Below are 11,389 nucleotides of genomic sequence, written 5' to 3' on the forward strand. Positions count from 1 at the left end.
AGCTCGACTTGGCGAAGTGACGAGCTCGAAATCCCAACAATCTGTTACTCAACTCGAGGACTCATGTGGAGTCTGCACGAGGAGTTACGTGAAGAATCGCCACGAGGAGTATCGGTCGACTCGTGGATTCGAACTCGACTCGAGGAATGAACTCATCTCGAGGAGTTACGTGAAGAATCGGCACGAGGAGTATCGGTCGACTCGTGGATTCGAACTCGACTCGAGGAATGAACTCATCTCGAGGAGTTACGTGAAGAGTCGGCACGAGGAGTATCAGTCAACTCGTGGACTCGGACTCGACTCGAGGAATGAACTCATCTCGAGGAGTTACGTGAAGAATCGGCACGAGGAGTATCGGTCGACTCGTGGATTCGAACTCAACTCGAGGAATGAACTCATCTCGAGGAGTTACGTGAAGAGTCGGCACGAGGAGTATCAGTCAACTCGTGGACTCGGACTCGACTCGAGGAATGAACTCATCTCGAGGAGTTACGTGAAGAATCGGCACGAGGAGTATCGGTCGACTCGTGGATTCGAACTCGACTCGAGGAATGAACTCATCTCAAGGAGTTACGTGAAGAGTCGGCTCGAGGAGTATCAGTCAACTCGTGGACTCGGACTCAACTCGAGGACTCATGTAGAGCCTGCACGAGGAGTTACGTGAAAAGTCTTTCCTTGGGACCTCCGGCCTAACCATCGGCCCCTTGAGACTTTATTATCATTATTATTATTATTATTATTATTATTATTATTTTTGAGCGAGTGAGTTTTAGTTTCGTTGAGCATTGTTTCCCATTAGCCCCCCGAGTTTCTTGTGTACTCGAAGAGGAGACTAGAAATTATAATGCAACAAGATAAAGGCTTCGAGGCGAAATGTAATCTAATTACCATGTCAAAATAGTCAAAAATTACATTCCCAGGCCATTGGCCTTATTGAAATTTGAAATTGTCTTTAAACCGAAAATAAAATGATACGACGAGAACGGGAGCGGGCTTCTACTGTAGTACCAGCTTCCGCAGTTTGACCGAGCTAGAGGATGGTGCTCACCATCTTTGCCTTCCCTTTCCCGTCCACGCCTTGGATGTAGCACATCCTCGCCATCGACTGGTCTCCCAACATGATGGCAATCCCCTTCTCAGTCGGGAACTTCATCATCAGGTGATAGGTGGACGTTATGGCCTTCAACCGATTGAGAGTCGGACGGCCGATGATGATGTCGTACGCCGAGGGCTGGTCCACAACTAGGAAGGATACGATGCGAGTGACCTCGAGCCCCCCCGGCATTCCGAAGGTGACCGTGAGGTCGATGGTTCCCTCTGTCATGACCCTCTCTCCTGAGAAGCCGAAGAGCGGGGTCGAGATCGGGGTCGGTCTTATTCCGGATAGCTTCATCCTGTCCAGTGCCGATTTAAAAATTATATCGGCGGAGCTCCCGTTGTCGATGAGGATTCTCCGGACGAGGTTGTTGGCGACCGGGGCCGAGACGACTATCGCGTGTTGTGCGGGTGGAGGACCCGCACCGCCTCTTGGCCGGTGAAGAACATGGACTCGAATGGGGTCGGAGGAGGAGCCTCGTATGTGTGGTTGATGTAGTGCGTTATTTTCCCTTGGGAAACTTCACGCACGTACTTCTTCCTCTGCGTGGCCGAGTCTCCGTACTCCGGACCGCCCATGATCGAGCCCACAATGTGCAGTTGCGAGCTCTCCGGTTCTTCCATTGCCGCTCGGTCCGTGACAGTCACCGTCGTTGGACCTTTTTTTCCTTGCCGCGGGCGCCCTCCGTGTGCCGCGGCCGTCCCGATTGTTCTAAGGACGTACTCTTTCAGCTTCTCATCCTGAATGAGGGCTTCGATCTGGCGCTTGAGCTGGTAACACTCGGACGTCGGGTGCCCATGGTCTTGGTGGTACTCAGAGAACTTACTTCGGTCCCGCTTCGCAGGATCCTTCGTGAGTGGAGCGGGGCTTCCTAGTTCGTCGCAGTGCAAAGCTAGGATCCGCTCTCGCGAAGTGTTCAGAGGGGTGAATGTCGAGAACGTTCGGAAGCTATCGACATACGGGGGTCTAGGACCCGGGCGGGAGCGATCGCCAGGGGCCTGGCCTCCCTTGCTCCTCTTATTTCGAGGGTCGGGACGATCTTCGTCTTGACTGTCACGGCGGCGACTGTTCTGCCCCTCCGTCCCCCGGCCACCTCGGCCGTCGAGGTAGTCCTCGATTCCCATGTAGGTGCGGGCTCTTGACATAAGCTCCGCCATGTCCCGCGGTACCTTTCCAACAATAGACTTGAGGAAGTCGCCCGTGCGAGCTCCCTCGGTGATCGCCGTGATGGCGTCCTTATCGTCAAACCCTTCGACTTTGTGAGACTCCTCGGTAAAGCGAGCGAGGTATTGTCTCAAGGTCTCGTCTCTCCCTTGTCGGATAGACAAGAGGTAGGTCTTTGACTTCTTCTGTGCCACGAGAGTGGCAAAACGAGCAAGGAAAGCTCCTCGCAAAACCTGGAAGGACGAGATGCTCCCTGGTCTCAGACTCCGGAACCATTCAAATCCCGACCCTGTGAGAGTCAGGCTGAAGGCTTGACACAGGGTGGCGTCTCACTGTCCATGCATCGTCATCCATGTCTCGTAGTGTTGGATGTGGAAGTTCGGGTCCGTCCGCCCGTCGTAAGGGGGAATGGATGGCAGCTTGAAGTTCCCCACGCAAGGCTGCACGAGGATTCGAGCGGCGAAGGGAGAGTATGACTCCTCGATCCCTCCATGAGGCCTCTGCCTCCCCGACTCCCTCATATCGATGATTTGATTCTGGAGGCTTTGAATCATTGTCAACACGTCGAGCCCGTTCGTGGGGCTGACCGCCGGGACCGCGTGAGTCGCCTGCTGGCGCTCGTTGGACGCTTGGTCCCCGACGTTGGCCTGAGGTCGGCCGAGAGTTGTGGCGGGGAGCGCGTCCCTCCGAGGGTTGAGCCTCCGGCGGAGATCCTCCCCTCGGGAGTTTCTCTACGCCGTCAAGCGCTCTCTAAGGTCCACACTCGGTGCGTGGCGGGGCGAGGTCGCCCCCAGCCGGATCGTTCGGCGAGCGCTTCGGCTATCGGCCCCATCATCCACCGGAGTCGCTCTCTCCCCGGTGAGGGGCCGTGTCCGGCCGCCTCTTGAAACCGAGGGGGCGAGTCCCCGGGAATGCGACCGTGCTTGCCGTCGCGCCGGGTGCGAAAGATCGGCCAAAGCACCATTGGACCTCTCGGGCCGTGAAGGGGCGAGGTTAGGAGTTGCCTCATCGGTCCTCGACTCCCCCACGTAGTCGGGGTCGGAGTCGTCTCGGGCGGATCGATACTCGACGTCGTAGCCGAGGAGATCGGCGATGAGCAAGCCATCGACGCCAGGACGGTCAAGGAGCTCCGCAAGCCGCCGGGCCGTGTCCTCTCGGAGCTCGGCCTCGGGGTCATTCACCGGGTCTTGGGGCTGGCTCTCGCTATCGCGAGGTTGCCCTTCAAGACGGTGTGCGAGGCGTCGGAGACCGTACCTCGAGCTCGTCGCTCGAGTACCCACGGAGGTGGTGGGAATGTGACTCATCTCTCGAGAGTCGTAGACGTAGTGAAATTGAGGAAAAGTGGTAGAGGGAATGTGTTGCCAAGGTCGAGAGATCCCCTCCTTCTAGCGCCAAAATGTTGTCGCAGTTTTTCGGACAACTATTTAGGAGCCCAAAGTGGTTAGACCCAAGGCCAGACCAAGTGGTCTCACTTCGGCTCGAGCGTGTCGGGCTTGGTATCCCAAGCCGTCCCTTAGCTGTTGGTGGTGTTAATCTCGTCCAGACACCTGAAAAGCAAGCAGAAAGAGGTTTGAACTACAAAGGGGAAACAGAGGGGGTGCCTCTGTTTACCTCTCCGACGCTCAACATTAGTAGGATTGAGGTGGATATAGAGGGTTTAAGTGTTTAGAGGCCGAGACTTGAGAGAAACGAGCGAGGTACGAGTTCGACAGCGTTTCAGTACTCAAGAATGGATTACCTGGGCCCAGTGGCGGAGCTAGGATTTCAATTAAGGGGGGGCAAATTTGAGAAATATTTTTGAGGAGGGGCATTATTGAAAAAAAACTTACAAATTTGGGTCAAAAACATAATTATTAGTAAAATTTAGGGGTAAAATTATAAAAAAAAATATAAAAATTTGGGTCTAAAAAATAATTTTCAAAAATTGAGGGGGGGCACTGGCCCACCCTGGCCCCCACCTGGCTCCGCCTTTGCCTGGGCCAAGGGAGGGGCCTTGGTATTTATAGGCGACCAAGGGGTATTTTGGGCATCCCCTTGGCCGAAGGCCGGGTCTGAGCCGGCCATGGAGGAAGGTCGGGTCTGAGTCGGCCATGGAGGAAGGTCGAGTCTGAGTCGGCCATGGAGGAAGGCCGGGTCTGAGTCGGCCATGGAGGAAGGCCGGGTCTGAGTTGGCCATGGAGGAAGGCCGGGTCTGAGTCGTCCATGGAGGAAGGCCGGGTCTGAGTCGGCCATGGAGGAAGGCCGAGCTGAGGCGAAGCTGAGGTGGCCGAGCTGAGGCCGAGCTCACCAGGCCGAGGTCGAGCTGAGGCCGAGCTGAGGCCGAGCTAAGGTGGCCGAGCCGAGGCCGAGCTAAGGTGGCCGAGCTAAGGCCGAGCTAAGGTGGCCGAGCTGAGGCCGAGCAAAGGTGGCCGAGCTGAGGCCGAGCTAAGGTGGCCGAGCTGAGGCCGAGCTAAGGTGGCCGAGCTAAGGAGGCCGAGCTGAGGCCGAGCTGAGGTGGCCGAGCTGAGGCCGAGCTCACCAGGCCGAGGTCGAGCTGAGGCCGAGGTCGAGCTCGTCAGGCCGAGGTCGAGCTGAGGCCGAGGTCGAGCTCCTGAGCCGGAGGTCGGCCGTGCGTCGGGGGATTCTCGGGGTGGTTGCTATCACGGCCGTCGTTGCTCTACTGGGCCGAGATGGACCGGTAACAGCGCCTATGTTGATAAGAATGGGTAATAAAAGATTGCTCATAAAGGCTTGGAAAATAAGAGGAAACTACTTCTTTCCAAGGTCAACCCTTCTCCTATAAATAGGACCCTCATTCCTCTCATTCTATTCATTCCACATAAGTTAGAGATTGAGAGCCTCTCTCTCTAGAACTTGTGGTTGCCGCCCCTTCCTCTCTCTCTCTAGTTTATTTTCGATTTTTGTGTTGGCACCTAGGTCCTCATTTGACCTAGTGTTTAGCTCTGCGACTTCAAGACTCGTTCTTAAGTCGTAGTGTTTAAAAGTGCCCACTCACTAATTCCTTTATTTCGAGTGATTTAGTGATAGAAACTTTCGTGGTTGCTCGAGGTGCCGATGAAAGAAAGAGAGACGTGCTGCGAGGGAGACGAGCGTTGAAACTTTCCAAATGCTTCTCAAAGTTCAAGCTTCAAGAAAGGTTAGTAAACTTCTATGCTCATAATAGTTTTTATTTACATGTGCTTGCTCTTTGTCTAGGTTAGTAAAAACCGTTTTACTTGGAAAAGAAAATTTTTAAAATTCCGCCGCTTAACGAAGCGTTAAACCTTTTCTTAAACCCTAGATCAATTCCAACAAATGGTATCAGAGCTATGGTCAAAGATTAGCATGTACATGTATTTAAAAATATGAGCTTGAAAATCGTTTTCGAAAGTTTACTAATTTTGTGACAAGTTAGAATTGTTTTCTTAGATTTTTTTAATTTATTGCTCTTGCCTTTAAATTAAATATCATGTTGATTTTCTATGAGTTTAGGATGTTTTTAAAACACATTAGAATCAGTTCTAAAAGTTTTTAATTTTTTATATTGAAAAACGTGTTTTAAAGGTTTGAGAAATTTCGAGTAAAATTTTGTGACTAGTTTTCTTGTCTTACTAGTTTCTTATTTTTACTTGAATCGTTTTATGCTTGTTGTTATTTCTTTTATGCCTTGTTATTACCCTGCTAATAAAACACAAATAAAAGCTTTAACAACATCCTAAAACGTTCCGTTACACTCGATTCTTTTTCGCACCTAAAAAGGACCAAGCTTTAATTATTTCTTTTTCTTCGAGCTGGAGTAAACCTGCATTAAAAGTGGCATAACTCTCTGCTCATAAATCGAAATTTAATGATTCTTGAATCAAATTAAAGTTCTGTATGTCCTCTGTCCAATGCCACCGGTTTCAGGTCAAATTAAAGCTCTGGAGTAAACATGATGTGTAAGATTAAAAAGTTTTTATTTTTGAAAGATTAATTGAAATTGAGTTTTTACAAAACTAGTTTGAATTTTGAAAAACCGTTTTCACTTTCAAACTTGAAAAATATTTTGTCATCCAAATCAAATAAATTTTCAAAATGTTTTCAAAACTATATCTATATCACATATGTTCAAAATCTATATGCTCTTGAAAATTTGAGTGGGAGGTCTCCTTGTAGACAAGCCGAAAAAATAAAAAGATGTGTAATCTCAAACTTTCAAGTGTTTGAGTGAGTTGAAGTTCACACTTCCCTCATGCACTTTCCCGAAATAGAAAATAGGAAAAGATCGAGTATGTACCTTGTGCCTTTATGCACTAATACTGCTCTGAACATGATGATCTAGGATTCTCTTCTAGTTGTCCGCTCTATCGCTCTATAACTAGGAAAACCGTTTCCGAACTTATAAGAGTAGATGAACCAACTCCAAAAACTAAGTGGGAGGGTTATACTTGTTGTTTGTAACCCACGATCTCCAACACTAATGAAAAGTGCAATTGTCGCCAGACTAAGAGTCACCCTCGTGGCCCTCTCTTAAATGAGAGTACTCAAGGGCGCTTTGCACTGATCATTGCTCAATGAGCTAAGTCCGAGAGTGAGACAATGAGACAAGACCTCCCCTCGGCGGATTGTTTTTCAAAGTCGATCTCTTGGACTAAGTGCTGGAATTTCCTGTACTGGTTGGTGCGTTTCCTCCACATGTACCTAATCAGTGGGATTGATATCTATGTGACCAAGGTTTGGCATAGGTAGAACGATGGCAGGGAAGGGATCAGTGGAAATAAAATGAGACTGAATATTATGGAAGGGAAAAACTTGTTCATGAAACACAACATCACGAGAATTGAAAACTTCTCTACTAGACAAGTCAAGTAATTTATAACCCTTAACCCCGGGGGTATAACCAATGAACACACATTTCCGTGCACGTGGTTGGAACTTTGTACGATGTGCCTGTAAGGTTGAAGCAAAAGCTAGACATCCAAACACTCTTAAAAACTCATAATCCACTGGTTTATGAAACAAAATTTCATAAGGGCATTTTTGAGCCAAAAGAGGTGTAGGAGTTCTATTTATCAGATAGACAGCAGTCATTACACATTTAGACCAGTAAGCAATGGAAATTTGAGATTGAAAATACAAGGAGCGAGCCACATTCAATAAGTGTTGGTGCTTCCTCTCAACCACTGAGTTCTGTTGAGGTGTTTCAACACAAGAAAACTGATGTAAAACACCAAGTTTTGAGAAAAAAAAGTCAAAGAAGACCAATTCTTTGGCATTATCAGACCTGAAATGCTTAATGGTGCAAGAAAAGTGATTAGTAACCATAGCACAAAACCTAGGGATGATTTTGTGAACATCAGCTTTATTTCTCATGAGATACACCCAGCAAAATCTGCTGCAATCATCTACAAGGGTGAGAAAAAATCTGAAACCTGTGTGTGAAGTTACTGAGTAATGTCCCCAGATATCACAGTGCACAAGGTCAAAGATGTTCTCAGAGAGATTATTATTGCTATGAAAAGGTAATCTACGTTGCTTAGCAAGAGGACAAATGTAGCAAGGAACATTCTTATTGCAGGAAATGTAAGACAGCCTATTTTTTAAAGATTCCAATCTTTTAAAGGAAAGGTGTCCAAGCCTGTTGTGCCAAGTCTGAGAAGTGACATTGTTGATCTGAATGTCTGAGTCCTCTAAGAGCACATACAGACCTCCATGCGTCTCACCCCTGCCAATCGTCTTCCTCTTCAAGGTGTCCTGGATTTCAAATAAATCATGTGAGAAAGATATAGCAATAGAGGGATCTTGTGTCAAGCAGTGAACTGATATCATATTAAACTTGAAATCAGGCACCAACAAGACATCTTTGAGCACAAGATCTCTGCTGACATAAATATTACCACAATAAAAGACAGGAATAACTGTATGATTAGGTAAAGTGACTGTGGAATTATATAGAGCCTTCATGCTCTGATAGAGAGACTTATTGGAACAAATATGACGTGTTGCTCCTGAATCAAGAATCCATCTAGTGCTAAAATTAGAGGTACAACCTGATCCTTTATTATAAAGGCAAGAACCTGTATGGTAGGTTGTCATGTTGATGTCTGTATGGCCTTCAGTTCCTGTTGGAGCAGTGAGTTGATTTGACAGCATGTTGATGATCTGGTGAATCTGATCATTGGTGAGGCTCGGTGTTGTTCCAGTCTTGGAGTCTTGATTATTGATAGATCCTTCGGCCACATTCGCTTGGTTCTTTGACTTAGGCTTATATCCGACTGGATAGCCATGTAGTTTCTAACACTTATCAACTGTATAACCTGGTATCTTGCAGTGAGTGCATACGCCCCGATCCTTCTTATTGGATTTCTTTTGATCACTCGCAGCCATCGCCATCGGATTGGACTGGTCTTGGTTTGATGAGTCAGAGCTCATCGATCTTTGCTTTTCCTCTTGACAGACCATCGAGAAAACTTTGTTGATCGGCGGTAAAGGATCCATTAGAAGAATCTGACCACGAATAGTGATGAAGGAGTCATTGAGTCCCATCAAGAACTTCATCACATATTCACTCGTCATGAAGTTGATGAGTTCCTTCGCTCCTCCACAAGAACAAGTACATGGCGGCTTATAATTGCTCAATTCTTCCCAGAGGATCTTCAATTTGGTGTAGTACACTCCCACTGTCATCTGATCTTGCACCAGGCTCATGATTTGTCGACGTAGCTCTAAGATTCTTGGACCATTGCTTTGCTCATACCTCTCTTGTAGATCTTTCCAGATATCCATCGCCGAATCTCCATAGGTCACACTTGAGGCGATTTCCTTCGCACACGAATTCAAGATCCATGCGATCACGATATTGTTGTTCCTTCTCCAGGAGTTGAGACGAATCAGATCAGAATCGTCAGGTTTTGGGATTGATCCATCGATAAACCCTAACTTATTCTTGATCTGCAGAGCCATCTTCATTGATCGACTCCATGAATGAAAATTCTCGCCATTCATCTGTTGCGTTACCAAGATCATTCCTGGCGAATCAGTATGATGCAAGAAAAAAGGATCAATCGCATCATTGATTGAGGCCTTTCGAGATGTGACTCCAGTCACAGATCTTTCTCCGCTCAAGGCTTCTTCATTCGACATTTTGAGAACGAGGAAGGAGGTAAGGGAGAGAGAAAGAAAGATGAGTTTCTATGGCGATTCGATCAGGATGCGAATTGCGGACAATGCTCTGATACCATTTTACGATCTAATCGCAGAGAGAAAACTCGGAGAGATGAATCAGAAAAAGAACACTTTCATTAAATCAGAATTAGGGATGAAGACCCAATTTAAAAGTACAAAAGACAAAGGTAAATTACACAAATGACCTTACTTAACAGGCTAAGTAAAGGGCAGAAAAGTAGAACAACAAATCCTAATAATCTTATAATACTCGATTACTTAGGACTTAAGAAACAAACCAAACTAAACCAAATACAAAAACAAACTCGCTCAGCTCGGGAATCCTAATAGGGGTCTCGTGTTCTTCGTCTCCTCCATCAAGGTAAGGATTCGAATGATTCTTCTTCTCGGATTTTTTTTGGTTTAATCTAGGGTTTCAAAATGGGATTTTCTTAGTTCGTGCATTAATCTTCAAATTGATGTTTGATTCGAGTTTGAAGCTTTGGAGTTAATTGTTGGGTAACGTTATTGAGTATTGAATGGCTTAATTTTGACGAATTTGGTGATTGTGAATTGTTTTGGCCGAAAATATTAGGACTTAGGGTTAATGTTATGGAAATTGGGGTTTTCGAATTTATTGATGTTTGGTGTGGATTGTTGATGAGTTCCGTCTGTCTGACTCTTGTTTGTTGTTTACGAGATTCGGATTTTTGGATGAAATTTGGTTTTAAACTTTTGTTTTGGCCGTGTGGTTTGGAAATAGGAATTACAAAATTCTTCAGTTAGTCTCGTATGCTTTGTTGTCTGAAATCGTTGTTGTTGTTGATTCTAGGTTCGGAATTATGGTTCGTTTGATACTCAATGATGATTCGGTTTGTGGCCGAGGTTCTCTCGTGTATGTTGTCTTAGCTGAGCTTGATGGTTAGCCTCATGCCTTGAGTCTCGTTATGTGAATTTGAGAATGGTGATCTGTGATTTGTTCTGTGTTTTAGAGTTGGGAATTCTGGAATTTTGTGATTATTATTGATGAGTTTGAGCTTTGAATTTTGTTGGACATGAGAATTGTGTTGACCATGTCTTTTGGATGGCTTGTTCTTGGTTGGTTTGATATGGCCGTGTGCCTTGAGTGCGAGTGTTCTGAAAAGGTATTATTGTTGTCCTAGGTTGATGATTTTGAGTTCAGAATTGGGCTCGTTTCGTATTTGATGATGAGTCGGAAATATTTTGTGACATGTTGGTTTTTGGTGAATTTGAGGATTGATTTGAGAGTTGGTTTGTTTGGTTGTTTCGTTTCGGGTTGGAAAGTGTTTGAGAATTGATGTTCGTTATTCGGTTAGTTCGGTTTCGATTTGATTTGCTTGATTTGGAGGTCCGTTTCGGTTTTTGTTTGGGGAATTGTTAGTTGTTGAGTTTAGTTCGTCGTTCAGGACGGCAATTTCTCGGATCTTGAACTGAGACCGAGAATCTTGTTTTTAGGATTCAAGTCTGAATTCGAATTGTGAAATTGACTCGACGTCGTCTTTGAATTTCGCAGCTTTTCACATATCGAGTCGGGACGAGCAAGAGCTAACGAATTCGGAAGTTAAAGAATTTAGAAGAGAGTTGATCTCGATCTCACTTGTGAGTCATGTTAATCGCTTGGTAGTGTTAGACTTTGAGTTAGATCGTAGATCTAATGATTTGGATATTATGTTAAATAATTGTGAATTATTTAATTAAAAGATGTTCGGGAATTTAATTTCAGTTAATTATTTTGGAATTCTCGGTTTGTATGATTTCGGATTAATTATCTATTTGAGAGTCGTTAAAAATAATTATTGGATTTTATTTCATACTATTTCTTCAGTACGAACACGTACGGGTCGTAAATAAGTTTCATTTTCGAAAGACCGAGAAATAAGTAAATTAAGTTCTCGAACCCGCGAACCAACTCGCAACGAATCCCGACAATGAACCTTAATCTCTTCAACATTTTCGAATCAAATAACTAATGAAGTTTCAAATTTT

The sequence above is a fragment of the Urtica dioica genome, chromosome 6 (assembly GCF_054948205.1).
Source record: "Urtica dioica subsp. dioica isolate 48M chromosome 6, U.dioica_male_clone48M_v1_H2, whole genome shotgun sequence".
Lineage (NCBI taxonomy): Eukaryota > Viridiplantae > Streptophyta > Magnoliopsida > Rosales > Urticaceae > Urtica > Urtica dioica.